A 27,725-nucleotide genomic window follows, 5' to 3' on the forward strand; every position below is an offset into this window, starting at 1 on the left:
CAGACATAGAAAGAGAATTGCTAGTTGGGCACCCAGTTAAAAATTTCCTCCCATCAATTTTTCTCACATGCGCCTCTTCTGGGACTCTACGACTGGAGGTTGACCTCTGTATTAGGCCATTCATTTTCTTACTCTTCATCTCCTATTTTCTATCTCTTTATCTTTTGGCTCTATTTTCTGGGAAATTCCCTCATGATTATCTTGTATCTCCGATACTGAGACTTTCTTCTCCTCACACTGTCTTTGTTTCCTGTGTGTGTGCCTTTCATATTGGCTGCCCACACATCTGATGCTCCTGGCTATCTTCCTCTGTAAGAGTGGAGCCTGTGAAGCTGATTGACAATTCTGTGCTCGTGGGAAGTTTGTCAACTGTGGTCTTCGCTGCAGTGTGGCCTAACAGAGTTATTTCATTGGAGAACTTCCAAAGTCAGCATTTGTAGGTCTTTTGCCTTGAGCTGATCATCTTCCCCAAGGAAGAATCTTCGAGACTTCTACCTGGAGAAAATAGGCCTGGCTCTCGGTTCTCTGGGAAGTTGCTGAAGGTCTAGACATTAGTTCGAGAAACTTTCCATCATTTCTCTTGTTTTCCATCCAGTATCTTCAAACTGTGTTTGTGCAACACTGTTTTATTATCTCCATACTTCTGCCAAAGCAGGAGAGGCCATCTAGGCAGGGTCGACAGACTTAGCATTACTTAGCAAATCAAAATGCAGGTACTCACTTAAATTTAAATTTCAGGTAACAAGTCATTGTTTAATGTAAGTATGCTTCATGCAATATTTGGGACACATTTGCACTCAAAATATTATTCATTCCTTATCTGAAATTCAAATTTAACTGGGTAGCCTATATTATCCGGCAACCCTACATCTAGGGGTCTAATTGCTTCTCAAATAGACTTCGAGCCAATCTTCCTGGTTTGGGCCCCATCTTTACCCCTGCAAGAGATGCCTGGATCTGCCAGATGGAGCCTATAGGCAATGAGAATCAAGCTGTTTTCCAGCTTACCTTGGAGCTGACTTGGGACTAGCTTTCTTGGGTCTACTAACTCAGTTACCATTTGCCCATCTGCCTTCCAGCATCCAAAATTGTGTGGCTATTGGTTTTTCTCCTATAAATCTATAAACCTTTATAGGCCTAAGTCTTTTTGTTTTGTTTGTTTTTCTTTAGTATTGATTTTGGTTTCTTTTGCTCATAGTAATGATTTTGATTTTTAGGCATCTTAGTTGATACATTTTAAGCCATACAATTTGTGCTATTTGGCAAATGTACATGGTGGGATAGCCACCACCATAACCAACACACAGAATATTGCCATCACCTCAGAAAGTTTCCTTCGACTGCTTTGCCCTCTTTCTCTTCCTCCACTCCCTCCACTCTGGCAATCACTGATCTATTTTATGTCATTTTAGTTTTGATTTTTGCACAGTTTCATAAAATGAGATCATGGCATATGTAACCTTTCGCGTCTGGCTGCCATCACTTAGCATAATGCTTCTGAGATTCATTGTGCATCACACATTGCTGCGTGTATCGGTGGTTTTCTCCCTTACTGCTGAGTAGTATCCATTGTATGACTATGCACAATTTGTTTATCCACTTGCCAATTGAAGAACACTCATTTCCGAGTTTTGGCTATTTGAATAAAGCTGCCGTGAGCGTTGATGTACAAGTCAGTGTGTGGTTATGTGTGTTCATTTCTCTCAGGTAAGTTCCTAAAAGTGTTTCTAAGTCACATAATAGGTGTATGTTTAGTTTTGTAGGAAATTACAAACTGTTTTGCAGAGTGGCTGCACCATTTACCATTTTCAATTCCCACCAGCATGTGTGAGGCTTCCAAGGGCTCCACGGCCTTGAAAATACTTGGTGTCGTCAGTCCAATTAACTTCAGCCACTTGGCTGAGTATGTAGTGCTATCTTATTGTGGCTTTCATTTGCATTTCCTTATTGATCTTGAGTATCTTATTTGCCATTCATATGTTATCTTTGGTAATGTATCTGTTCAAATTTTTTGCTAAATTAAAAAGTTGGGTTGTTTTTCTTATTGATCTTGTAAGAGTTCTTTCAATGTTCTGGATACATTCCTTTTCAGATAAACGATTTGCAAATAGAGTTGACCCTCATTATTCATGGATTCCTTATTTTTGAAATTGCCTATTCACTAAAAACTTTTTGCAACCCCATGTAGGATATTATAAGAGACATATTGTGGCTATAAGGTCAATGATAGCCATCGGCTCACTCAGACATCTCGCAGGGCTGACATGTGTCGCATAGCAGTGTGATGCAGCCTGGCCCAGGTGTTTCCAGTCCTGGCCCTGGATTTCCAGGGGATGAGAACCCCTCAGCACAGATGCAACCCTCACAAATCTTACAACAAATCTGACACTTACAGGAATAGCTTAAACTCTATGAAAGAAATACCTGGTGACTGACCCAGACTGAATACAGGTATAAGAAAGGAGGAAGAATCCTGTAAACTCTGAGAATGGTCTGTAGACGGCGACCCTCCTGATCAGGTGGTCATCCAACCCCTGACTGTCTGGCTCATACTGCCAGCCTGTCCTACTATCCCTCTTGGAGAAGTGCTGTGAGGATAAACTGGGCATCTGACGGTGCTGAAGACTTATGTTTAACATGAATCAGATGGAAAGGGAAAAGCCCCCCATGGGGAAGCTGGGTAACTAGGCCCACCTAAGGGCTTCCAAAACAACACCCCAAATCAGTACTTGCAGTGCTTTTGTGGTCATTTGCAGACATGCACAGAGAGGTGAAACATTTGAATTACTCCATGTGCAAAATCTCAGCTGAGGCTGCATAGGACAACGCTCTACCTTCTTTTCCAGCTCTCATACCGTAAACTCTTACAAGATCAATAAGAAGATAAATAACCCAATTTTTTAAATTTAGCAAAAGATTTGAACAGACACGTTACCAAAGATAACATATGAATGGTAAATAAGATTCTCAAAATCAAAATCACTGTATATAGTGCCATCCTTTTGCAGTTTTGTGCTTTTGTTGGTGATTTTGCTGTGTAAAATGCCCCCAGGCATGGTGCTGGAGTGCTGCTACTGTCTCTGAGTGCAGGAGGCTTCGATGTGCCTATGGAGACAGTACCTGTGCTGGATGAGCTGCCTTAAGCGTGAGTGGCAGTGCTGTTGGCAGTAAGTTCAGCGTTAATGAATCAACAGCCAGGTACATCGAGGCAATGGAAGAGGAAATTCACCTCTGTACAAGAGGTCCTGCCAGAAGGTGCTAAGTAGCGTCTATAGTAGGTGACGAAACTATGGAAAAGCAGCTAAATTTGTGGATTCGTGAGACAATGTCTGATTAAAACAAAGAAGTCTTGTGAGTCTGAAAGCCAATGAAGTTTACAGTCAGGAAAATGTTGAGCCCCTCTCAGCTAGTGCTGACTGGCCTGCATGTTCCGGATGGTGATACCACGTGGAAAAGGTTAAACCTGCAGGCGAGGCAGGGTCTGCAGATCAGGGGGCTGCAGAATTGTGAAAACACCCTCTGAGAGCCATGCAGGGAAAGGGTTATGTGGAAGGGCAGGTTCGCAATGCTGATGAGACCTGCGTGTTCTACTAGGATGTTGATAAACAAACCTATGTAACACAGGTGGTGTTTCAGCTGATGAAAATGTGACCAGAGGCTCATAGAACCTAACCTGTGCTTTCTCTGGGAGAAATAGCTCAGTATTCACTAGTTTAGGGTTTGAGGCATGTTCATAGAACATAACTACCTCGAATAACAAGAATCAGCTGTGCTTCCCACTATCCCCACCCTGGGGGCTCCAGTTCCATTGAACTTTTAGTTACCTGAAGATGCTTTTCCTGGGGTGCCCTCTTCTCTCTATCTAGTCACCCAGATTTATCCTTTAAGCTTCAGCCCCAGTGATGCCCAGGAAGTCTCTCTGGACCCTCCTCTAGGACTGCTGAGAATCTCCTCTTCAGCACCGTGTGACAGGCTCTGCACACACCGCTGGCTCGGTGTGCATCACAGCATCGAGATCGCTTACACACTTTCACTCATCTGCCTCCCCCACCAGCCTCTGAGCTGCTTCAGGGCAGGCCCTTTCTTTTATTTCTATCTACACACACATATATGTGTATATGTATATTTGTATATGTGTATACATATTGACATGTATTTTGGGAGCTAGTGAAAACCAACACTGTAAGATATATCCTATGTTACACTTTCATTATTTAAATTAATGTACAGTATCATTCCTATTTGATCAATTCCATGTTTTTATATTGTGGTGCTTAGCGAAGAGCCTAGCCCATAGAAAGGATTAGTAAATATGTGTTGAAAAAAGGTCTAAAAGTTAACAATATTTATTCATGCTACTTAATTGGGGCTTCTGAGTGATAAGCTTTTAATAAGCAGATAAAACAGTTTGAAATTGCTCGGGCACAGTGGCTCATGCCTGTAATCCCAGCACCTTGGGAGGCCGAGGCGGGCAGATCACCTGAGATCAGGAGTTTGAGACCAGCCTGATTAACATGGAGAAACCCCATCTCTACTAAAAATACAAAAATTAGCTGGGTATGGTGGTGCGTGCCTGTAATCCCAGCTACTCAGGAGGCTGAGGTAGGAGAATCACTTAAACCTGGGAGGTGACGGTTGCGATGAGCTGAGATAGTGCCATTACACTCCAGCTTGGGCAACAAAATCAAAACTCCTTCTCAAAAAAAAAAGTTTGAAATTAATATATAAAATTAACACCATATTCCCTTAAATATTTTAAACAATTCCTCTGCCCCCTTTTCTTTTTAATCTATAATAAAATTTTGCTGAGCAAAATTAAACTTCAGCTTAACTAGAAATGTAGATAAAGCAGTCTGAATTAATGAGTTTTTACCATGCTCAGTCTAATTATAGAATACTAGAGCCAGAGAGATCTTAATGTACGCAGGTGTTAAGAAGGATCTTCCAGGTTGGCTAAGGAGATAGGAAGCCGTATTAATCCATTTCACACTGCTGATAAAGACATACCCAAGACTGGGTGATTTATAAAGAAAAAGAGGTTTAATGGACTCACAGGTGCACATGTCTGGGGAGGCCTCATATTCATGGTGGAAGGTGACAGGCACTTACATAATGGCAGCAAGAGAATATCAGAGACAAGGAAAAGGGGTTTCCCCTTGTAAAACCATCCTATCTCGTGGGACTTACTCACTTACCATGAGAACAGTATGGGGGAAACTGCCCCCATGATTCAATTATCTCCCACCAGGCCCCTCCCATATAATCTTGAATTAAGGGAGCTCCAAGTCAAGATGAGATTTGGGTGGGGACACAGCCAAACTATTTCAGAGGGGAAAGAACAGAAATAGCTGCTCTAGGCTATGTGGGGCCTAAAAGGAAGGTCATTCACAGACAGTGCTGGGCCCAGCTTTCTGACAGCAGCTCTGTGAATCACTAACTAACTATCCGTGTGTCCACAGGCGTTTGCCACTCCTGGAGCTGAGGCTGCTGCTATGGAAACCCAGCAAGTGCAGCCTTTTTCCAGGACCTGTCCTGACTCATTACTTCTACCACTACTGGCTCCCTTGTCTTACACTTCTGCCCATGCTAACAAGTGCCAACAGGTCTCTGTATGGGAAAAACTTTTTCCTGTATCCTCTTAGGTTCAGTGCTTGGGACTCTACAAGTTAAACTGATGAAAGACAGGTTAACAGGAGAAAAGGCACAAATTATATGTGATGTTAATATTTTAATTTTTATATGTGCACAGGAAGGTCTCACACAAAAGGAAGTAAAACCCCAAAAAAAGTGATTAGGTCTGAGGGTTCATATTCCATGTTAACAAAGGACAATAAATTTGTGGAGAAGTGAAAAAAACAAAAGTGCTTGGCCTTCTAGTAGCAGAAAACTGGGAAGGTAAACGTGTGGGGGAAATCATGGCATATAAGTATGATTTTAATACGGGTTGCTTGTGCAGATTCAGATTAGTGGCTGGTAAGCATCATCTCTTCCTGACATGAGAGAGGGAAATAGGAATATCTTCACAAAGGGAATTTATGTTCTTCTTTTAGGCAGAAAGGGGGCAGGTAGAGAGTTTATCTTGTGTCTGCTATTTCTCAATTTCCTTCAGCAAAACAATCTTTATGCCAAAGCAGCATCTTTTGGAGTGGCAAACTCTCATCCTCTTCATCTTAAATTTAAATTCCCACGAAGAAAGCATCCCATTGCTTCAGACAGTCACTCTTCTTCCTTCTGGGTTGAGATCTCACATCAGTTCCTCTTCTGAGATGAGGACCACTCTCTTAATGAGCTGCCCTTGGACCCAGCACCTCCTCTTTGAGCCTGGACAGTGAGACGGCACAGTCTACTTTCTCAGAGGGCCTGTCTGAGTCACACCACTGGGAGCTCTTCTCTGAATCAACAGAGGCAAAAACTGATGCCTGAAAAGGTGGGGTGGTGGGGTGTTTCCTAGGAGGGTGCCCTTCAACCCTGTGATCTAGGTCTCTGAAGTATATCATTTCCTTGGTATTGAGAAGTCTTGTCTAGTTGGCTTGTTTCTTTGACCTGCTCTAAATGTGTGGGTTAACCTGCAAAGCCTGGATTAATAGACACTTTTGGCTAATGGAATATTTGCACATATTATCAGAGTAATTTATTGTTGGAATTTCAGGTTGTTTGAGATCACTGGACACTGACCCCCACAACAGAGTGTTTTTTCATTTCTTTCCTAAACCTAGATAAATGAGTTGCTGTTTTAAAAAGAAATATATAACACTACAAGGGTAATTGGTATGAAGCTTGCCAGAAGTCATGGTTAGTTAGAAGCTATTATTAATTTTTTTAGAAGTTTGAAGCAAGGTAATGTGGAGCATTGTATTTATTCTATTGATATTTATTGAGAACCAGCTATGAACCAGGCACTGTTCTAAGCCCTGGAAATACATCAGTGAACCAGATAAACATATTTCCTGCTTTCGTGAAACTTAAATAATATATGTGATCAACCTGTTTTTCCATTTTTTAGAATGATGAAGAGTAAGGCAAGGAGTGGAATGACTGTCAAAAGTAGGTCTTGGAGTCTCGCCCCAAAGTTTTCTAATTAGAGTATGAAAGAAAGAACTTATGCAACTAAATTATCCATTTGGGCCAGGTGGGGTGGCTCATGCCTGTAATATCAGCACTTTGGGAGGCCAAGGGTAGGAATCGTTTGAGCCCCAAAGTTCAAGACCAGCCTGGGAAACAGAGGGAGACCTCATCTCTACAAAAAATTTAAAAATTAACTGGGCATAGTGGTGTGCACCTGTGATGCCAGCTACTCAGGAGGCTGAGGTGGGAGGATCACTTGAGACTGGGAGGTCGAGGCTGCAGTGAGCTGGGACAGAGGGTCAATCATGCCCTACTGATATTTGTAATAATTAATGTTCTTGTTGCCCCTGAGGGTTGCTTCCTTTTCCTTTTCCCTCACTTTCATTTCCCCTGACTAAAAAGAAAAAAAATCTCAACAAATAACTAGCAGCTGACATGCTAATTATTAGATCACTTTTAAGCTTTAATAAACCCAGTGATGTATCATGAAACCTCAGGCTACATAGCCTTAGTAGGTACCAGTTTTCATCACAAAAGACCCATAGTTGCCCCAGCCAGTGTTCATTGAGTTAGGAAGCCCCAGGCTAGCACGAAGGACCTACCCTACTTCCAGCTCTGATTCACTTTATCTGAGGCAGATTCATCACTGCTCACAAAGTAGTTCCTTGCGACCCATCAAAATCCTTAAAGTAAAGGGCCATGAATGGGGCACTCCTTCTTTTTTTATTATTTATTATTTATTTTTTATTGTACTTTAGGTTCTGGGGTACATGTGCAGATCTTGCAGGATCGTTGCATAGGTACACACATGGCAAGGTAGTTTGCTGCCTCCATACCCCCATCTCATCAAATTAGCAACCTGATTCTAAAATTTATACAAATGCAAAAGGCCAAAAAAGCCAAGACATTCTTAAAGAAGAACTAAAAAAGAAAGCACTCAAGAGAAACTAGACTTAATATAAAGCCACAAGAATTAAGACAGTAGCATTGAAAAAAGAATAGAAAAGAGAGCAATGGAAAATATCAGAGTCCAAAAACAGACCCACACATATGTAGATATGTGATCTATGACAAAGAAAGTATTGGCCGGGCACAGCGGCTCACACCTGTAATCCCAGCACTTTGGGAAGCCAAGGTGGGCGCATCTTGTGAGGTCAGGAGTTCAAGACCAGCCTGGTTAACATGGCGAAAACTCATTCCTAGTAAAAGATACAAAAATTAGCTGGGCATGGTGGTGAGCACCTGTAATTCCAGCTACTCAGGAGGCTGAGGAAGGAAGAATTGCTTGAACCCAGGAAGCAGAGGTTGCAATGAGCCGAGATCATGCCACTGCACTCCAGCCTGGGCAATGGAGTGAGACAAAAGAAAAAGAAAAAAGAAAGAAAATATTGTAAGCCAGGCACGGTGACTCATGCCTGTAATTCCAGCACTTTGGCAGGCTGAAGTGGGTGGATCACCTGAGGTCAGGAGTTCGAGACCAGCCTGGCCAACATGGTGAAACCCTGTCTCCACTAAAAATACAAAATAATAGCCAGCTGTGATGGCAGGCACCTGAGATCCCAGCTACTCGGGAGGCTGAGGTAGGAGAATCACTTGAACCTGGGAGGTGGAAGTTGCAGGGAGCCATTGCACTTCAGCCTGAGTGAAACTTCATCTCAAAAAAAAAAAGGAAGTGTTAAGTGTGCTCTGAATGAAAAGGCCACCTAAACAGGCTTTGTGTGAGCAACAAGACTGTTTATTCACCCTGGTGCGAGTGGGCTGAGTCCAAAAAGAGAGCCAGTGAATGGCAGTGGAATAGGAGTCGGTTTTATAGGTTTGGGGTAGGCAGTGGAAAGTTACAGAAGTTGCAGTTCAGGGCAGTTTTTGCAAACCAGGGGGAATCGCTGTGCGACGGTGGGGAGGGAGGGTCACAAGGTCCAGAGACACAAGGTTGGGATATAAGTTAAGGCTGGAACAATGGTACAAAGTCACCAGGTTGGTTAATTGGGCTTTGCAGGAGCTAACCATTTTTCTTACTTCAGACTTTCTGGCTCCAGGAGGCCATCCAGAGGTGTACCTGCAGGTCACAGGGGTCGTCATGGCTTGACTTAGGGTATGGCCTATGGTGCAGCCACTTCAAAGAACCTTGCAGAAAGTATGGTAGACTAGTAAAAAAAAGAAAAGTACATTTAAAACATTTATGGTGCAAAGTCATTTGAACGAATATATATATATATATATATATATACGTATATATATATATATATACGTATATATATACATAAAAGAAAATCTTGGAACATATACTATCTACTAAAATCAATTTCAAAAAGTAACTTTAAAAATGCATGTTTAGTGGAGGCACAGTGGCTCACATCTGTAATCCCAACACTTTGGAAGGCAGAGGCAGGTGGATTGCTTGAGTCCAGTAGTTTGAGACCAGCCTGGATAACATGGTAAAACTCTGTCTCTGCTAAAAATACAAAAAGTAGCGGGGTGTAGTTGTACACCCGTGGCCCTAGCTACTCAGAAAGCTGAGGTGCAGGAATCACCGGAATCATGGAAGTGGAGGTTTCCGTCAGCCAAGATCATACCACTTGCACTCCAGCCTGGGTGACAGAGAGAGACTTTGCCTGAAAAAAAAAATTAAAGGAAAAGAAAATAAATGTTTAAGAAATAGCACATTCATAAGAGAAGATAACATTATTTTTATAATATCGAGTTAGAGAAAGATTTCCTAAACAGATCATGAAAAAACAGTACTTATAAAGAAAGAGATTGCGGAATTGGACTACATTCAAATAAAGAATTCCTGTTTATCACCTCTATGCACACAAACTAGAAAATCTAGAATAAATGGATAAATTCCTGGGCATATAAACCCTCCCAAGATGAAACCAGGAAGAAATTAAATCCCTGAAGAGACCAATAATGAGATCTGAAATTGAATCAGTAATAAATAGCAGCCTACTGACAACAAAAGGACCAGGACATGATACATTCACAACCAAATTCTACCAGAATAGTTTTTGGAATAGTTCCTACTGAACTATTCCAAAAAATTGAGGAGGAGGGACTCATCCCTAACTCTTTCTATGAGGCTAGCATCAGACTGACACCAAAACCCAGCAAGACACAACAAGAAAAGAAAACTTAAGGCCAATATCCTTGACGAGCATCCGTGCAAAAATCCTCAATAAAATACAGGCAAACCAAATTCAACAGCACATCAAGAAGCTTATTTATCACAATCAAGTATGGTTTATCCTTGGGATGCAAGGTTGGTTTAACATACTCAAATTAATAAGTGTGACTTATCACATAAACAGAACTAAAGACAAAAACCACATGATTATCTTAACATATACAGAAAAGACTTTCATAAAATACAATATGCTTTCATGTTAAAAACTCAATAAACTAGGTATTGAAGGAACATTCCTCAAAATAATAAGAGCCATCTATGATAAACCCACTGCCAACATCATACTGAATGCTGAAAAGCTGGAATCATTCCCCTTGAGAACTGGCATAAGAGAAGGATGCCCGCTTTCACCACTCTTATTCAACATAGTATTGAAAGTCCTAGCCAGAGCATCCAGGCAAGAAAAAGAAATAAAGGGCATCCAAATAGGAAGAGAAGTCAAACTGTTCCTGTTTGCAGATGACATGATTCTATATATAGAAAACCCTATAACCTCAGCCCAAAAGCTCCTTAAGCTGATAAACAACCTCAACAAAGTCTCAGAGTACAAAACCAATGTAGTAAAATGAGTAACATTCCTATACACTAGCAATAGTCAAGCCGAGAGCCAAATCAGGAATGCAATCCCATTAGCGATCAACACACACACACAAAATACCTAGGAATACAGCTAACTAGGGAGATAAAAGAGCTCTACAAGGAGAACTACAAAACACTGTTCAGAGAAATCAGAGCCATCACAAACAAATGAAAAACATTCCATGCTCATGGATAGGAGGAATCAACATTATTAAAATGGCCATACTGCCCAAAGCAATTTGCTATTCCTATCAAATTACCAATAACATTCTTCACAGAACTAGAAAAAACTATTTTAAAATTTATATGGAACCAAAAAAAGAGCCCAAGTAGCTAAGAAAATCCTAAGCAAAAAAAAAAACAGTAGCTGGAGGCATCATGTTACCTGACTTCAACTATACTACAGGGCTACAGCAACCAAAACAGCATGGTATTAGTACAAATACAGATACATAAACCAATGAAACAGAATAGAAAACCCAGAAATAACCATCTGATCTTTGACAAAGCCAACGAAAACAATGGGGAAAGGACTCTCTATTCAATTAATGGTGCTGGGATAACTTACTAACCATATGCAAAAGATTGAAAACTGAACCCCTTCCTTACACCATATACAAAAATCAACTCGAGATGGATTAAAGACTTAAATGTAATAACCGCAAACTATAAAAATTCTGGAAGACAACCCAGGCAATACCATTCTGGATATAGCCAAATATTTCATGATGGAGACACCAAAAGCAATTGCAACAACAGCAAAAATTGACAAATGGGATGTAAGTAAACTAAAAAACTTCTGCACAGCAAAAGAAAACATCAACAGAGTGAACAACCTACAGAATGGGAGAAAATTTTTGCAAACTATTCATCTGACAATGATTTAATATCCAACATCTGTAAGAAACTTAAACAAATTAGCAAACAAAAACCAAACAACCCCATTAAAAAGTGAGCAAAATATATGTAGAGATACTTTTCAAAAGAAGACATACATGTGGCCAACAGGCATATGAAAGAAAGCTCAATGTCAGTGATCACTAGAGCAATGCAAATCAGAAGCACAATGAGATACCATCTCACAGCAGTCAAAATGGGTATTACTGAAAAGTCAAAAAATAACAAATGCTGGCAAAGTTGGGGAGAAAAAAGAGCATGCATATACCATTGGTGGATACGTAAATTAGTACAACCATTGTGGAAAACACTGTGGCAATTCTTCAAAGTCCTAAAAACAGAAATACCATCTAACCCAGCAATCCCATTACTGAGTATATACCCAAAGGAGTAGAAATCTTTTCATCATAAAGACACAAGCACACGTATGTTTGTTGTAGCACTGTTCACAATAGCAAAGACGTGGAATCAACCTAAATGCCCATCAATGGTAGACTAGATAAAGGAAATGTGGTACATACCCACCATGAAATACTATGCGGCCATAACAAAAGAACTAGATTATGTCTTTTGCAGGAACATGGATGGAGCTGGAGATCATTATCCTTAGCAAACTAATGCAGGACAGAAAACCAAATACTGCATGTTCTCACTTATAAGTGGGAGCTAAATGATGAGAACACATGGACACAAAGAGGGGAGCAACAGACATTGGGGCCTGGTAGAGGGTAGAGGGTGGGAGGAGGGAGAGGATCAGGAAAACCAACTAACAGGTACTAGGCTTAATACCTGGGTGACAAAATAATCTGCATGACAACCCCCCATGACATGTGCCCCTGAACCTGAAATAAAAGTTAAAAGATGTAAGAATTCCTGTTTATTAGAAGACACCACCAAGAAAGTGAAGAGATAAGTAACAGAGTGGGAGTAGTTATAACAAATATAACAGACAAAGGGCTCACATTCAGAATCTGTAAAGAACACTATGAATCAGCAAGAAAAAAATTTCTAATGAAAAGTGAAAAGATACAAAAGTAAAATCAGTGAGGCTGGGCATAGTAGCTTGCGCCTGTAATCCCAACATTTTGGGAGGCTGAGGTGGGTGGATCACTTGAGGTTGGGAGTTCAAGATCAGCCAGGCCAACATGGCAAAACCCCATCTTTACTAAAAATTCAAAAATTAGCCAGGTGTGATGGCAGGCACTTGTAACCCCAGCTACATGGGAAGCTAAGGCACGAGAATCGCTTGAATCTGGGAGGCAGAGGTTGCAGTGAGCCAAGATCATGCCACTGCACTCCAGCCTGGGTGACAGAGTGAAACTCTGTCTCAAAAAAAAAAAAAAAAAAAAGAATCAGTGTGATACCACCACACATTCTCCAGGATAGCTTAAAAAAAATAAAAAATTAAAAAGACTGACAATTTTAAGTGTTGGTGAGGATACGGAGCAATAACTCTTATTTAGTGCTGAAAAGAATATATTGTGCTAGGTATCATATATTAGATTTTTAAATTAGCATATTTAGGACCTATGTATTTTACTCCTGGGGTAATGGAAATGTATGCATCAGAAGACATGTGCAATAATTGTTACTGCAACATCTGGGGTTTGGTCTAGGACCTGCTGCGCACGGCACAGAAAGCCAGTCACTGAGAAGTGTTGTCAGGAAAGGAGGCTTTAATCGGGTGCTACAGCAAGAAGAACAAAAAGTTAATCTCAAATCTGTCTCCCTGACCAACTACAGTTGGGGGCTTTATCTAGTGAGGAAGGCAGGAAAACGGGAATTAGGAAGAAATAAGGAAGCAAGCATGACAGATGAGGAGTCTGGCATCTCCTTGTCTGGATGTGGTGATCTGAGGAATTTCAGTTCTTTGCCCGCGCATCAGTTTCCTGAGGAAGGAACTCAGACGGGACAAATGTAAATTTTAAGTTTTAAGATCAGGGAGGGTCAATTTCTATGTTTATTCAAAACACCATAAATATTAGTTCTACAGGCCAGTTGGGCTGGTTTCAGAATGTGCATGTCATCATTATTTGTAACAGGAAAAAAAAAATCTTGAAAAAAATCCAAATGAGACTTCTGGTTTCCACCTTGGAAGTTGTCACTCCCATCCTCACAAGAAAAAAGCTGAACAAACTAAAAATCAACTTTTTAAAAGGTTTATCAGAGAAGTGAGGTCACAGGGCAAATCACTAGCCCACAATTAGAAAGGCAGGTAAATATAGCTAATCATAGCTTACCAGGGGCAGAGGCCACTGGAGCGAGGACCAGGGAAAGAAAACCTAACAGCGATTGCCAAATTTCTGGAGGCTCAGTGTACATGAGCTTAAGACTTGAACATTAAGAAGGTCCCATTATAGGGGGCCCACACTTTCATAAGCCTTACTCCAGGGGAGCCCCCAACAGGTGCTCAGAGAGAACACCAGAGATGGGCTCTCCTGATTTCCACAGGGGAGGGAAAAAGTAACCATTGTGAAATACATTCAGGCCGTGGGGAGCTGTATCCTGGAGGCTAATTTCCTCGTGGTTTTCCAGAGCCTGGCAGACCCGGGGGGGATGGGAAACACCCAACTCCAGCCCCCTCTAGCCTTCCTATCTCACCTAAGCAGGGCTAGAGAAGGCGACTGCTTGGCTGGCTTGAGACCTAATCACAGGTCTGCAGAACACTTTCCTGCCAGCCACACCTCAGCACCACATCAGTAGGGCTCTTGCAACAGGAGAGTACAGCTGAAAGAAATGTAAATTTTAGACCTTATTTAAGAAGTCTCTGGGAAAACCCACAGGAGAGTAAAAAACCAAGAGGATTAGAGGAAATGTTAGCCTCTAACACCTAGAGCTAGAACAAAGTGTGGACAACTTAACTCCCAGCCAGAGAAGCAGCTTCACACTAAAAACATACTTGTCTCAGTTCTTTTTACCCAGTCATGTCTAGCATTCAACAAAAATTGATGACACACGAACAGGCGAAACAACGCAACTTGAAGAGACAGGACAAGCATCAGAGCCAGACTCAGTCATGGCTGAGATTCTGTAATTATTAGACCAGAAATGTAAAGTTCCTCTGAATAACAGGCTACGGGCTCTAATGGAAAAAGTGGACCATATGAAAGAACAGATGGGCAATGTAAGCAGAGAGAAGAAAATTGTTGAAAACACGAGCTTTGAATGAAGAGACCTTCCAAACAGGCTTTGTGTGAGTAACATGGCTGTTTATTCACCCGGGTGCAGGTGGGCAAAGGGCATTAGCAAAGGGCAATGGGAGAGGAGTTGGTTTTATAGGTTTGGGTAGTGTTTTGGGGGGCGGGGGGTGTTGCAGAGTAAGTTCAGTTACAGTGGTGGGGGATAGGGGCAAGGAGTATACATGACCATAAGTTCAGTTACAATGGCAGGGTTAGGTGAAAGGTATCTACATTATCATAAGAACGTTAAGATGGCAGGGTTGGGACCGGGGAAGCTCTGCTGGGCGATCAGGGACAATGGCGAATGCAGGCAGGGGGTGGGAGACATTAGCCAGGCAAGCAGGACTTGAGACTTTCAGGCTCCATCCAGTCTTGCATATGGAGACCTGACAAAATGAAAGTGCCTTCGCAGAATTCTAAGTAAGGAGAGGGCCGGGCGCGGTGGCTCAAGCCTGTAATCCCAGCACTTTGGGAGGCCGAGGCAGGTGGATCACGAGGTCGAGAGATCGAGACCAACCTGGTCAACATGGTGAAACCCTGTCTCTACTAAAAGTACTAAGTAAGGAGAGGAATGTAACATGACTGACTCCATCTTGCTCTTGACCTCACAGGCCTAAGTCGTTTTTGCTTAGTCTAGTATAGAGGACAAGATAACTGTGATAAATTTTGTTTACAGCTCAACTTTGAGGCAAGGAAATCTAACGTACCTCCTTGTTTGGAGGTTGAAGGTGGCATTCATAAGACAAAGTCAGAATTCTGATAGGGACTTGAATTTTGCTAAAGAAGAGTCAGAGTCAAACAGGGACCCATCACCACTCAGCTGTTTTTCCATAAGTTGCTTTCTGCCCCAGAGTCATGTGACCCAGGGTTGCAAGATTTATAAATTTTCCAGGCCCAGTGCAGTGGCTCACACCTGTAATCCCAGCACTTTGGAAAACTGAGGTGGGCGGATTGCCTGAGGTCTGTAGTTCAAGACGAGTCTGACCAACATGGAAAAACCCCAACTCTACTAAAAATACAAAAATGTTAGCCAGGCATGGTGGCACATGCCTTTAATCCCAGCTACTCTGGAGGCTGAGGCAGGAGAATCGCTTGAACCCAGGAGGTGGAGGCTTCAGTGAGCCAAGATTGCCCAAGACTGGGCAACAAGAACAAGACTCGTTCTCAAAAAAAAATTTCCCAACTACTCCTACAGATAACATCACTATTGTAAAGCCTGAAGAGAAACTGGTCTTGGAGGCATTTTTCAGATTTAGCACTTTGGTCGGCCAAGAGCTGCCTCCTATCTGGTCCTGAGTCCGGCTCCCAGGGACTGACTTAGCTGGATAAAGACAGTTTTAAACACTTCTGCGATTTTCTCAAATGTTTCAATTTCCCAGCCCCCTGGCTGGCAAAGTACCATTAAAAAAAAAAAACAAAAAAACCCTAGGCCAGGCACAGTGGCTCATGCCTATAATCCCAGCATTTTGGGAGGCTGAGGCAGGCAGATTGCCTGAAGTCAGGAGTTTGAGACCAGCCTGGCTAAGATGGTGAAACCCTGCCACTATTAAAAATACAGAAAATAGCTGGATGTGGTGGCACATGCCTATAGTCACAGCTACTCGGGAGGAGGCTGAGGCAGGAGAATCGCTTGAACTCAGGAGGTGGAGGTTGTAGTGAGCAGAGATCATGCTACTGTACTCTGTACCTGGGCTACAGAGAAAGACTGTCTCAACAACAACAAAAAAAAACCCTCGTCTCCAAATTCTTGGAGAGACGGGTTTGAGACATCTCTCCCTTTCCTCCTCGGCTCTGCAATAATTAAACTTACTTCTGCAATCCCTGTTGTTCTCACTGCACGTGGCTTTCTGGGCAGTAGCAAGATGAACCCATTGTGCTGTTACAGCAACTCAAGAAGAAATCAAAAGGAAATGCTGTAAATCCAAAACACTCTAACAGAAATTTTAAAATGCCTTTCACGGGCTTGTCAGTAGCTCCAAATGGCTGAGGAAAAAAAAAAATCAGTGAGCTTGAAGGTACCTCAATAGAAACTTCTCAAACTGAAAAAAAGAGAAAGAAGAATGAAAGTCACAAAACAGAATATGCATCGAAGCATCACGGTGTATCCCATAAATATGTACAATTATTATACATTTTTTACATCCATTTTAAAAAGTAAAAGACTTTCTCAGACAATAATTGAGGAAATTTATTACCAGTAGATCTGCATGCCAAGAAATGCTAAAAGTTCTTTAGAGAGAAGAAAGATGCTGTAGGTCAGAAACTTGGAACTTCACAAAAAATAGACTTAGAAGCCAGGCACGGTGGCTTACACCTGTATCCCAGCACTGTGGGAGGCTCAGGTGGGTTGATCACCTGATGTTAGGTGTTTGAGATCAGCCTGGGCAACATGGTGAAACCCAGTCTCTACTAAAAATACAAAAATTAGCTGGGCATGGTAGTGCATGTCTGTAATCCCAGTTACTCAGGAGGCTGAGGAAGGAGAATCACTTGAACCCAGGAGGCGGAGGCTGCAGTGAGCCGAGATTGTGCCGCTGCATTCCAGCCTGGGCGACAGAGCAAGACTCTGTCTAGAAAGAGTAGAAAGAGAGAGAGGGGGAGGGAGAGAGAGAGAGAGAGAGAGAGAGAGAGAGAGAGAGAGAGAGAGAGAGAGAGAGAGAGACTTAGAGAAGGGATAATGAAGGGCTTCGTCGTTCCCTCCCCTGAGGTCCTGGTGCCTTGCTCAGCACCCAGATCTCCATCTATGCTGCATAATATGAACATAAAAAATGCTGAATATTTGGCTAAAAAAGGAAATAAACTTGTTTTCTTGATGCATGGCTGCAAACTCTACATTTAAAGATACTGCAATGGACACAGTGAATTCTGTGACTCATGGAAGGTAGAAATGCAGTGCAAATGACCTGGCAAACCTGTAAAGAAATGGAGCCAGGTGCAGTGGCTCACACCTGTAATCCCAGCACTTAGGGAGGCCTAGGTGGGAGGATCCCTTGAGCTCAGGAGTTTGAGACCAGCCTAGGAAGACAGTGAGATGCTGTCTCTACGAAAAACATAAAATGAAAATATGATAAAAGCTATCTTCCCTTCAGCTCTATAGATGTTAAAATAGTACCTTATTGTGTCTTGGGCAATGGAACATTCAGAGTTTAAAGAAAAAAGAGCTTCCCACAACAGCATGGAAGCTGTCTTTTTCCTCTCTCTCTAATAAAACGCTCTTCCAAAAAGAAAAATAAAAGAGTTAAATTATTTTAAGTGTAGGCCGGGCGTGGTGGCTCACACCTGTAATTCCAGCACTTTGGGAGGCCGTGGCAGGCAGATCATGAGTTCAGGAGTTCAAGATTAGCCTGGCCAACACAGTGAAACCCCATCTGTACTAAAAATACAAAAATTAGCTGGGCATGGTGGCATGTGTCAGTATTCTCAGCTACTCCTTTGAGGCAGGAGAATCGCTTGAACTTAGGAGGTGGAGGTGGCAGTGAGCTGAGATCGTGCCACTGCTCTCTAGCTTGGGCAAATTTTTTTTTTAAGTGTAGACATGATGAGATGTTTAACAGCCAAATATCATTAGAGTTTTTCAAACCAGAAATAGAAAGGCACTGAAGCATCCCTCAGGTTTTAATTTCTAATAAGGTAAATAATGATTTCCATAACCTTCAATAAAACGAGCCCTTTAGGGTCCCACCCCCTTTCTTTTAAGAGAGTAAATTAGGCTTCTTGAGATGAAAAAGTGAGAAAATCACTGTGGATTATCCCCAGTCATGACTGGCCCATATCTTACTATGATCTCAGAAGAAGCCATTGTTAGAGAATTCCAGCATCTCAAGACCATTGGCCAAGGCAGTTTTGCCAGGGTGACATTGGCTAGCACATCTGACTGGGACCAGGGTGGCTGTGAAGGTCACTAACACGAGTCAGCAGAACTCCTCCCACCTCCAGAGATGGCCCCTCACAGTCCAGAGCATGAAAGCATAGAATTATGCCAACATAGTGAAACTGTGGGAGGTGACCAAGAAAACATTACCTGGTCATGGCGAACGCTAGTGGAGGAGAGGTCTTCTATACTCACTGGACCATGACCAGGTGAAAGAGTGTCCGAAGGCAAATTCCTCCAGTCAGCATCTGCCGTGCAGCACCGCCACCAGAAGGAACGTAAAACCAGAGACCTGCTTTGGGTGCTGACCTGAACGTCAAGGTTGCTGACTTTGGCTTCGGAGCTGAGTTCTTCTCTGGCGTCAAGCTAGATACCTTCTGTAGCAGGCCCCTCTATACGGCTTCAGAACTCTTCTAGGACCAAAGTATAACGAACGGCCCTTTGGTGGAGCTGTGCAGCCTGGGAGTCATTCTCTATGCTCTGGTCACTGAGTCCCTGCCTTTTAATGGGCATAACTTCAGAGAACTGCAGAAATGGGTACTGTATTAGTCAGGGTTCCTCAGAGAAACAGAACCAATAGGAAATAGATAAATGATAGATAAATAGACAGATAGATAAAGAGAAAATTTATTATGGGAACTGGTTCATATAATTACAGAGGCCGAGAAGTCCCACTTTCTGCTATGTGCACTTGGAAGAACCAGGAAAGCCAGCATTGTAATTCAGTTCTCATCCGAAGGCCTGAGAAACTAGGGAGCCAATGGTGTCACTCCCAGAGCAAGGCCAAGGGCCTGAAAACTGGACCGGGTTCAGGGTAGTGGGGACGTAGTGGGTGTAAATTCTGAAGTCCAAAGGCCTTTGGAGAACCTCATCTGCAGCACCCCCCAACCCCTCCAGCTGCCTCTAGCTTGTGTCAATCTCTCAGGAGAAGAGGGGATCTTCAGGGAGACCCAGAGCTGTTAGATGAGCCAGGGAGCATCCATGCCCCTGGAGCCCTGGTAAGGCATTTCCCAAGGTACACTCCGTTTCTCCAGATGCACAGGTGAAACGAGATGCACATGAGAACCAGGAGCATGTTTGAGGGCAGGAGAAGATGGATGTATAAATTAACTTAATGAAGCAGTTAACGTTTTGACTCCAGAAGAGATGTTAGGAGCTGGATGTGTCTATGATATGTTCAACAAGTATTTGTCCAGCAAATGTGTTTACTGGGCAGCTCCTGTGCACTTGCATGGTGCTAGAGCGAGACGAGTAAAATGGAATGCTTGTCCTGGAGAGGCAAGCACACCTACATAGTCGGTTTATTCACGAGTATTTATTCAGCACCTTTCCATGCCTAGCATCCAGGCAAGTAATGAACCAGTAGCTCTGTACTTTTCTTTGTTGAATGGTGGAGATAAGGACAGAGGGGGCCATTTAATTTAGTCTGAGGAGGGAAGTTAGGCTCCTTCAGGGAGTGATGACGAAATGGCTAGATGGTGGAAATTAGCTGGCCAAAGAGGGAAGAGGGCAGGCAGGCTTTCAGAGACCCGACACCGAGAAAGACAGCAGAAAGTGTATTTCAGCAGTGAGCACAGGGCTGAGCGGGTGGTAAAAAAAAAAAAAAAAAACAGCACTTCTTCTTCTTCTTTTTCTTTGAAGATGAATTTTGACTCTTATCGCCCAGGCTGGAGTGCAATGGTGCGATCTTGGCTCACTGCAACCTTCACTTCCCAGGTTTAAGCTATTCTCCTGCCTCAGCCTCCTGAGTAGCTGGGATTACAGGCATGTGCCACCACACCTTGATAATTTTTTTTGTAATTTTAGTAGAGACAGGGTTTCACCATATTAGTCAGGCTCGTCTGAAACTCCTGACCTCAGGTGATCCACCTGCCTCAGCCTCCCAAAGTGCTTTGATTAAAAAACAGTACTTCTTTTCCTGGAAGTGTAGGGCAGAGGCAAAAAGTTTCAGGCTGTTGGGGACCAACAGAGGCAGAAAGCATGCTTCACTTACCTTACTGGGTTGCCTGAAACACAGACCCTGATTAAGAAGATTTCAGATGCACAAACTTGATGCTTTCCAGAAGACATTCTGTAGGACACAAGGTGCTTGCCACTGGATAAATAGGTCCCAGGGTAAAGTTTGTTCAGACATGCAAATGTCCATTGTGAAGCTGAAAAGGGGAAAAGTCCGCAGGTTTCTAGGGCTTGGGCAGCTTTTCACCTGTGCATCTGGAGAAACAGAGTGTACCTTGGGAAATGCCTTACCAGGGCTCCAGGGGCATGGATGCTCCCTGGCTCATCTAACAGCTCTGGGTCTCCCTGAAGATCCCCTCTTCTCCTCAGAGATTGACCCAAGCTAGAGGCAGCTGGAGGGGTTGGGGGGTGCTGCAGATGTGTTAATGATGGGAAGCCAACAACAGAGTGGGAAGCTGTCCAGTTCACTGAGGTTCACCTCCACTGGCTGCGCATTGGTTTTGTGCTGGGGACTATGTCCTTTAGCTCCCCAAGTCCCAGCTTTCTGCTGTGACTGAAAAGGATCTGTTTCTTCTCTCACTTCTTTGCGTTCTTCTGACCTCTTTTTTTTTTTTTTTTTTTTTTTTGAGACGGAGTTTCGCTCTTGCTACCCAGGCTGGAGTGCAATGGCGCAATCTCGGCTCACCGCAACCTCTGCCTCCTGGGTTCAGGCAATTCTCCTGCCTCAGCCTCCTGAGCAGCTGGGATTACAGGCACGCACCACCGTGCCCAGCTAACTTTTTGTAATTTTAGTAGAGACAGGGTTTCACCTTGTTGACCAAGATGGTCTCAATCTGTTGACCTCGTGATCCACCCGCCTCGGCCTCCCAAAGTGCTGGGATTACAGGCTTGAGCCACCGCGCCCGACTTCTGACCTCTTAAGGTGGAACAGAGACTCACATGAACACTGAAGAAACAGCTGTTTTCACTGCTGGAATACTGGTTGGGAGAAGGGAATTCCTATTAGAGGTAGGAGTGGTTGACGGGCAGATAATTTCATCTGGTTTGGTCCCTTGACACTTGGAAAAATTGTGCGTTATTATAGTTTCAAGAGTCAATGAAAGTTAGCTATTTTTTCTTAAGTGAAAACTATCGAAGAGTCATCTCTTATCTACATCAGAAATGTCAGCATTATAGATGATGCCTGGTCATTCAGAGAGGACCTCACCTACTCTTGTACAGCAAAGGAAAAAACGCAATAGATTTCTCTTGATTCCAAAAAGCCTCTGCTCTTAGGTCACCTGTACAAGGTAATTACTGCCCCAGTTACTCTCTTGATGTCACTGTATGTCCCAAATGTTATCTTCAGTATTTAATTTCAATATTTTATGATGCTCATAGACTTTTACAATCCTGTAGGTAAAAAGGTCTTTACAGACCACCCATGGTGGCTCCTGCCTATAATCCTACACTTTGAGAGGCCAAGGTAGGAGATTCCTTCAGCCCAGGAGTTTGAGACCAGTTTGGGCAACATAGAAAGATCCTGTTTCTACACAAAATACAAAGATTAGCCAAGTGTGGTGGTGCATGCCTGCTGTCCCAGCTACTCAGGAGGCTGAGGAGGAAAGATCACTTGAGCTCAGGAGGTTGGAGCTGCAGTTAGCCAAGATTGTGTCACTGCACTCCAACTTGGGCGACAGAGTGAGACTCTGACTTAAAGAAAAAAAATGTTTTACAGATGATGTTTGGATAGTGCATGGGCTTCATGTGTTCTTGCACTGTTTGTAGAAGTAGCCTTTAGGGTGAGTCTAGAAGGATGGGTAGGACTTGCGCATGAGAAGGGAGGAGGAAGCAGTGTAAGCAGAGGGTGGAGCTGGCCTGTAGGATGTGTTGGGGGAAGTGTTCCTGTGTTTACCTATATTTCCCTCTTGTCATAATTGATCATGGCCTATGTGCCTTGTAGAAGACAAGGTTAGGACTATGCGGGGCTGAGGAGATGAGGGTGTTCAGACAGGGACAGGGACAGGGACAGGGACATGTGCACTAAGCTTTGTTGAAGCTCCTTCATCCCCATTTGGTAGGTTTCTTCTGTGTTTAGCTCATATCCTAGAATTATTTTGCTTCTATATAGAAATCTAACATGATTATTTAACTTTCGAAAGGTTTTTTTGTCTCTAAAACCTAATCTGGTTACACGTGGGACCCTCCAGCTACCACCCCCTCCTCCCTCCCTTTTCCTGGAATCCTTAGTCAAGATGAACTCGATGCCTGCTCAGCTGCTTTCACACGTGTGTCATGACACACACAAAATGGAGGATAATCACGAGTTATGGTGCAGAGGAAAATAAATATTATTTTCAATGAACTCTTGGTGTTCAACCCTTCTGGATTTCAGAATGCCTATAATCCTAGCACTTTGGGGGACCAAGGTGGGAGGATCACCTGAGATCAGGATTTTGAGATCATCCTGGTCCAACACGGTGAAAATCGTCTCTACTGAAAATACAAAATTTATCCGGGTGTCCTAGAGCGCGCCTGTGATCCCAGCTACTAAGGAGGCCGAGGCAGGAGAACTGCTTGAACCCAGGAGGCGTAGGCTGCAGTGAGCCAAGATCGCACCACTGCCCTCCAGCTTGGACAATAGAGTGAGACTCTTCTCAAAAAAATAATACAAATAAATCAATCAGAGAAACTCATTCGTTTTAAACGCATCATTTTAGGGGGAGGAAAATAAAGAGTTCTGTGCACTTGAGTGAGTGAAAATTCACGCATCTACTTCTGCCTTGCAATTTGGGTCTGTAGTGATGTTTTTATTTTGGGCAGTTCCTTAACTCGTAGAATAAGTACAGTATATTAACAAGGCAATACTACTTTCTCCTCCTTTTCTCCAGAATGAGCTAATGGCTTCTCATTGTCCTTTTCTTCTCCTTGCAGATGACGTCACACAGTTCTGCTGACGACCTCCGTGAAAGTCATGGCTGTGCGGAACTCACTCCAGCGCCCCCATCCTCAGCTGCTGCTCGTGTCTCCCTGCCCCGGGCTCAGCCGCGGTGACAGATGCCCTCAGCTGCAGTGCGCTCCAGGCGTCCCTCTTCTCAGGCAGTCCCCAGACAGAGGAAACGAGATCTGATTTCCAGTGGGACTCTGGGGCTTTTTCCAGAGCCAGATTGCTTGGTGGGGGCCACTGGAGCATTCTGGAAGGGTCCTGGATTGAGCATTTTGTGGCAGGATTTTTTTCCTGCCTGTCCTCTAGGCTGTGTGCAACCCTTCAGTCATTGAGTTTCTACTTGAATATGACTAGCCCAGGGCCTGACACATAATCGTGATCAATATCTTTCCTCTATGAGGGAGAGACCAAAAAAAAAAGAACTACAGGGGAATTTTAGAAAAGAGAGACAGCTACGTATGACTGAGGTGAGAATCAGAAGGGTTTTGTGGATGAGGCTGATTAGAGGCAAGAATTGAAGGGTAGGTTCAATCACACATTCACCAGACACTGTCATCAACTAGCATGTTTTAGTTTTGCTATGGAGAGAGAAATAATGCTGACTGAAAACAAACACAAGGCTTTACAATCTGGTGAAGCAGACGAATGTTCATCAATCAATTGCATAAATAAAGTCACATGGGAAGCAACCTAAATTTCCATAGGAAAATGGTGAAATAAATTGTGATAGGTTATTTTGCTTTAATATTATGTAGCCACTGAAATTATTTCACAACTGGTCACCGTGGCTCATGCCTGTAGTAACAGCACATTGGGAGGCTGAGGTGGGAGGATTACTTGAGCCCAGGAATTCGAGACTAGCCTGGGCAACATAATGAAACCCTGTCTCTACAAATAATACAAAAATTAGCCAGGTGTGGTGGCACCTGCCTGTAGTCTCAGCTACTTGAGCCTGGGGCAGGAGGATCGCTTGAGCCTGGGAGATGGAGGTTGCATTGAGCCATGATAGTGCCACTGCACTCCTGCCTGGGTGACAGAATGAGCAGTGAGACCCTGTCTCAAAAAAAGAAGAAAAGGCCAACATTGTTTCAAAGATTCATAAAATGAGTACAATAACACTGGGCGTTTAAAAAGTGGGAGATAAGCCGGGCATGGTGGCTCCCGCCTATAATCCCAGCACTTTGGGAGCCTGAGGAGGGCGGATTATGAGGTCAAGAGTTCGAGACCAGCCTGGTTAACACACTGAAACCCCATCTCTACTAAAATAGAAAAATTAGCTGACTGTGATGGCATGCATCTGTAGTCCCAGCTACTCTGGAGGCTAAGGCAGGAGAATCACTTGAACCCAGGAGGTGGAGGTTGCAGGGAGCAGAGATCATGCCACTGCACTCCAGCCTGGGTGTCAGAGTGAGACTCCATCTCAAAAAAAAAAAAAAAAGTGGGATATAAAAATACAAAGTTAAATCTCTATTTTGTAAAAACAAATGCATGTTTGCCTATGATAGGAAAGTTGGTTGTAGACCACAATGAACAGTGGTTTTCCCTGGGATGGATTAGAAAGCTTCTCATCAATGATAAATGTTTTGCCAGGAGGAAAATGGATTTGTTTAACAATAGAGTTTAAATTTCCAATTAGATGCTTCACATGCTTTAAATGAGGAATTAAAGCTTTAGCATGTATTCTTTCTCTCTGAGTTGTTCGTTTGGTTTTGATGGGGCAGGAGTAAGGTGAAAGTCACCCAGTACTTGTTGGTGGTTCGTGTGTTACCGGAAGAAGCCCCGGCAGCAGCGTGTTGAGAGATGTGACCTCTGGGCACTCATTCCCTCTCACTGCCTCCCTAAGCAGGGTTCATCTCTTCTGCCTGCTGTTTGTCTTGTTTTGTTTTGTTTCTGCTATTTCTGAAGGCAGAAACTTGTGTGCAAGGAGAAAGTTCTAAGAAATACTTCCAGGGATGATAATGAGAGTTTGATTTTCAAGTGAGTGTTCCTAAGCATCTGATTAAACTCCTGTGTCAGCATAAAAATGCACATTGATCTGGATTAATTTCATCATTTCGTATTGATAACTCCCATCTACAATTCCCACCAAAAAGGACTATTTTGTTTGAAATCTTTTTTCCTTAGGAGCCACTGGTGTATTATCTCATTTATCAGCTTTTTAAAAATTCTGTTTGTTTTTTCTTTAAAGTAGATAGGTGTTTTTTATATGCCTTCTTCCATGAAGACAGAATAAGGCATATAATTTATTAGTTAAACAATGTGAAAATTCTAGAAGTTTTCTCCTCTGATCTGTAAAATTTTTCCTTTCAAGATAGTTTTTCTTTCTGTGTTCTATACATTTTTATTTGAAGACCCACTGGTCATTTAAAGCGAGAAAGCCCAGTTGGATCAAGGATGATGTCGCATAAACTAGTCTTTTATGATGTCTTGGACTTACCCTTCTTTGCGAAATAGAGATAGTGAGAGTTGGCCTTATGAAGCTTGGAGCTAGTTTTGCATTATGATTCAAGAGACGATGAAAAAAACTCCTACTGCTTGCCTTATACCCCAAATTACATAATTAGTGACTTATGCCTTTAAGTCTTGAAGGTTTTTCATCATGAGTTTCTGTTAAAATATAAATGTCCAGCTTCCATCCAGAATCTTACCAGGATTCCTGCCACCAACTGAGAGGACACAGTGGAATGACCTGGTGGGAAAACTCATCCATCCCTGCTGGGCCTGAGGGATGAGCTGGAAGGAAGCTAGCTTTGCCAAGGACTTTTCACAGCTGTCCCTGGTTCTGCATTGAGCGATCCTAGAGTACAGATTGCATACTTATTCAGAAGAGCAAGAGTAATGCGTATACATTTCACCTGCTTGAAACTGGTTGGGAATTCGCTTCTGGAATTTAGTTTATTCTCTTTGTTGATTAATTTATAACCTAGTCCATCTTTCTCCTCCCTTTCCTGTCACTTGGTGCCCCTTTTAGAGATTGTTGTGGGCAAGAGACTATGATTTTCTACCAAAGTGTTTGTTACAATTCAATTCCATCCTGCTATTCTGGGAAAATGTGGATCCTCCCACCTCTCAACCATCATCCCCTCCCTTCCTCAGTTTTTGTTCTGCTTCTGCAGTTTTTTTTTTAACATGTGGGTGATATAATTGTTGAGCAATTTTTGTGAAATTAATTTCCATTTATGAACGTGTGAAGAGTACGCATTCAGGGACCTCAGACATAGGTATACAATCCACTGTGGACAGTGTTTGAGGGAACCTGGCTGTTTACCACCACAACCTGATGAAGTGAATGGTGGACTTGAGCCTTCCAGGCTTGGGTGGCAGCCCCCGAGTCTCAGTCCCCTTCTAGGAAGAAGTGCACTAAGGTCACCCTATACAGGGAGGGAGAGTCACGTGGCTCTCCACCAAGAACAGATCCCCTCCCTCCCTGGCCTCACCCCTGCCTTTTGAGAGCGCCATATTGAGAGACGTGCCATTCCTACTGCAGGAAGGAATTTGTTAGGAAGCTCTGGCAAACACAGCTGGTTCTTTTAACTTCCAATGTGCCTCATGGTGGAGGAATTTGAGAAACTTCACCATTTATCAAAAATGGCTTTCAATGTTAAAAATGGTTCAAGTTTTGTTCGGTCTTTTTTCCTTTTTCTCAATACAGTTCCCATTTTTACTGTGCATATTCACATACATATTTTTTTAAAAAGGGTTTTACTATCCCAGCACTTTGAGAGGCCGAGGTGGGCGGATCACGAGGTCAAGAGATTGGGACTATCCTGGCCAACATGGTGAAACCCTGTCTCTACTAAAAAAATACAAAAATTAGCTGGGCATGGTGGCGTGAGCCTGTAGTCCCAGCTACTTGGGAGGCTGAGGCAGGAGAATTGCTTGAACCCAGGAGGCAGAGGTTGCAGTGAGCTGAGATCGCACCACTGCACGCCAGCCTGGCGCCTGGCAACAGAGTGAGACTCTGTCTAAAAAAAAAAAGGGATTTTACAACATAGAATTTTTATCACCTGGTTACAACTAAATATATTGTGAACATTTTCTCTTTTCTTCTATAGCAGTTAAAATAAT

At 43.0% G+C, this 27,725-nt stretch overlaps 1 long non-coding RNA gene across 1 annotated transcript; it reads left to right on the plus strand.

Annotated features, from left to right (window-relative positions):
* Window positions 1-14,444: 14,444 nt before the first annotated feature.
* Window positions 14,445-24,402, plus strand: LOC144582302 (uncharacterized). Its single transcript, XR_013534754.1, has 2 exons — window positions 14,445-14,918; window positions 23,645-24,402. It is a non-coding gene; the product is annotated as an uncharacterized LOC144582302 (long non-coding RNA).
* The last annotated feature ends 3,323 nt before the right edge of the window (window positions 24,403-27,725 follow it).

The sequence above is a fragment of the Callithrix jacchus genome, chromosome 4 (assembly GCF_049354715.1).
Source record: "Callithrix jacchus isolate 240 chromosome 4, calJac240_pri, whole genome shotgun sequence".
Classification (NCBI taxonomy): domain Eukaryota; kingdom Metazoa; phylum Chordata; class Mammalia; order Primates; family Cebidae; genus Callithrix; species Callithrix jacchus.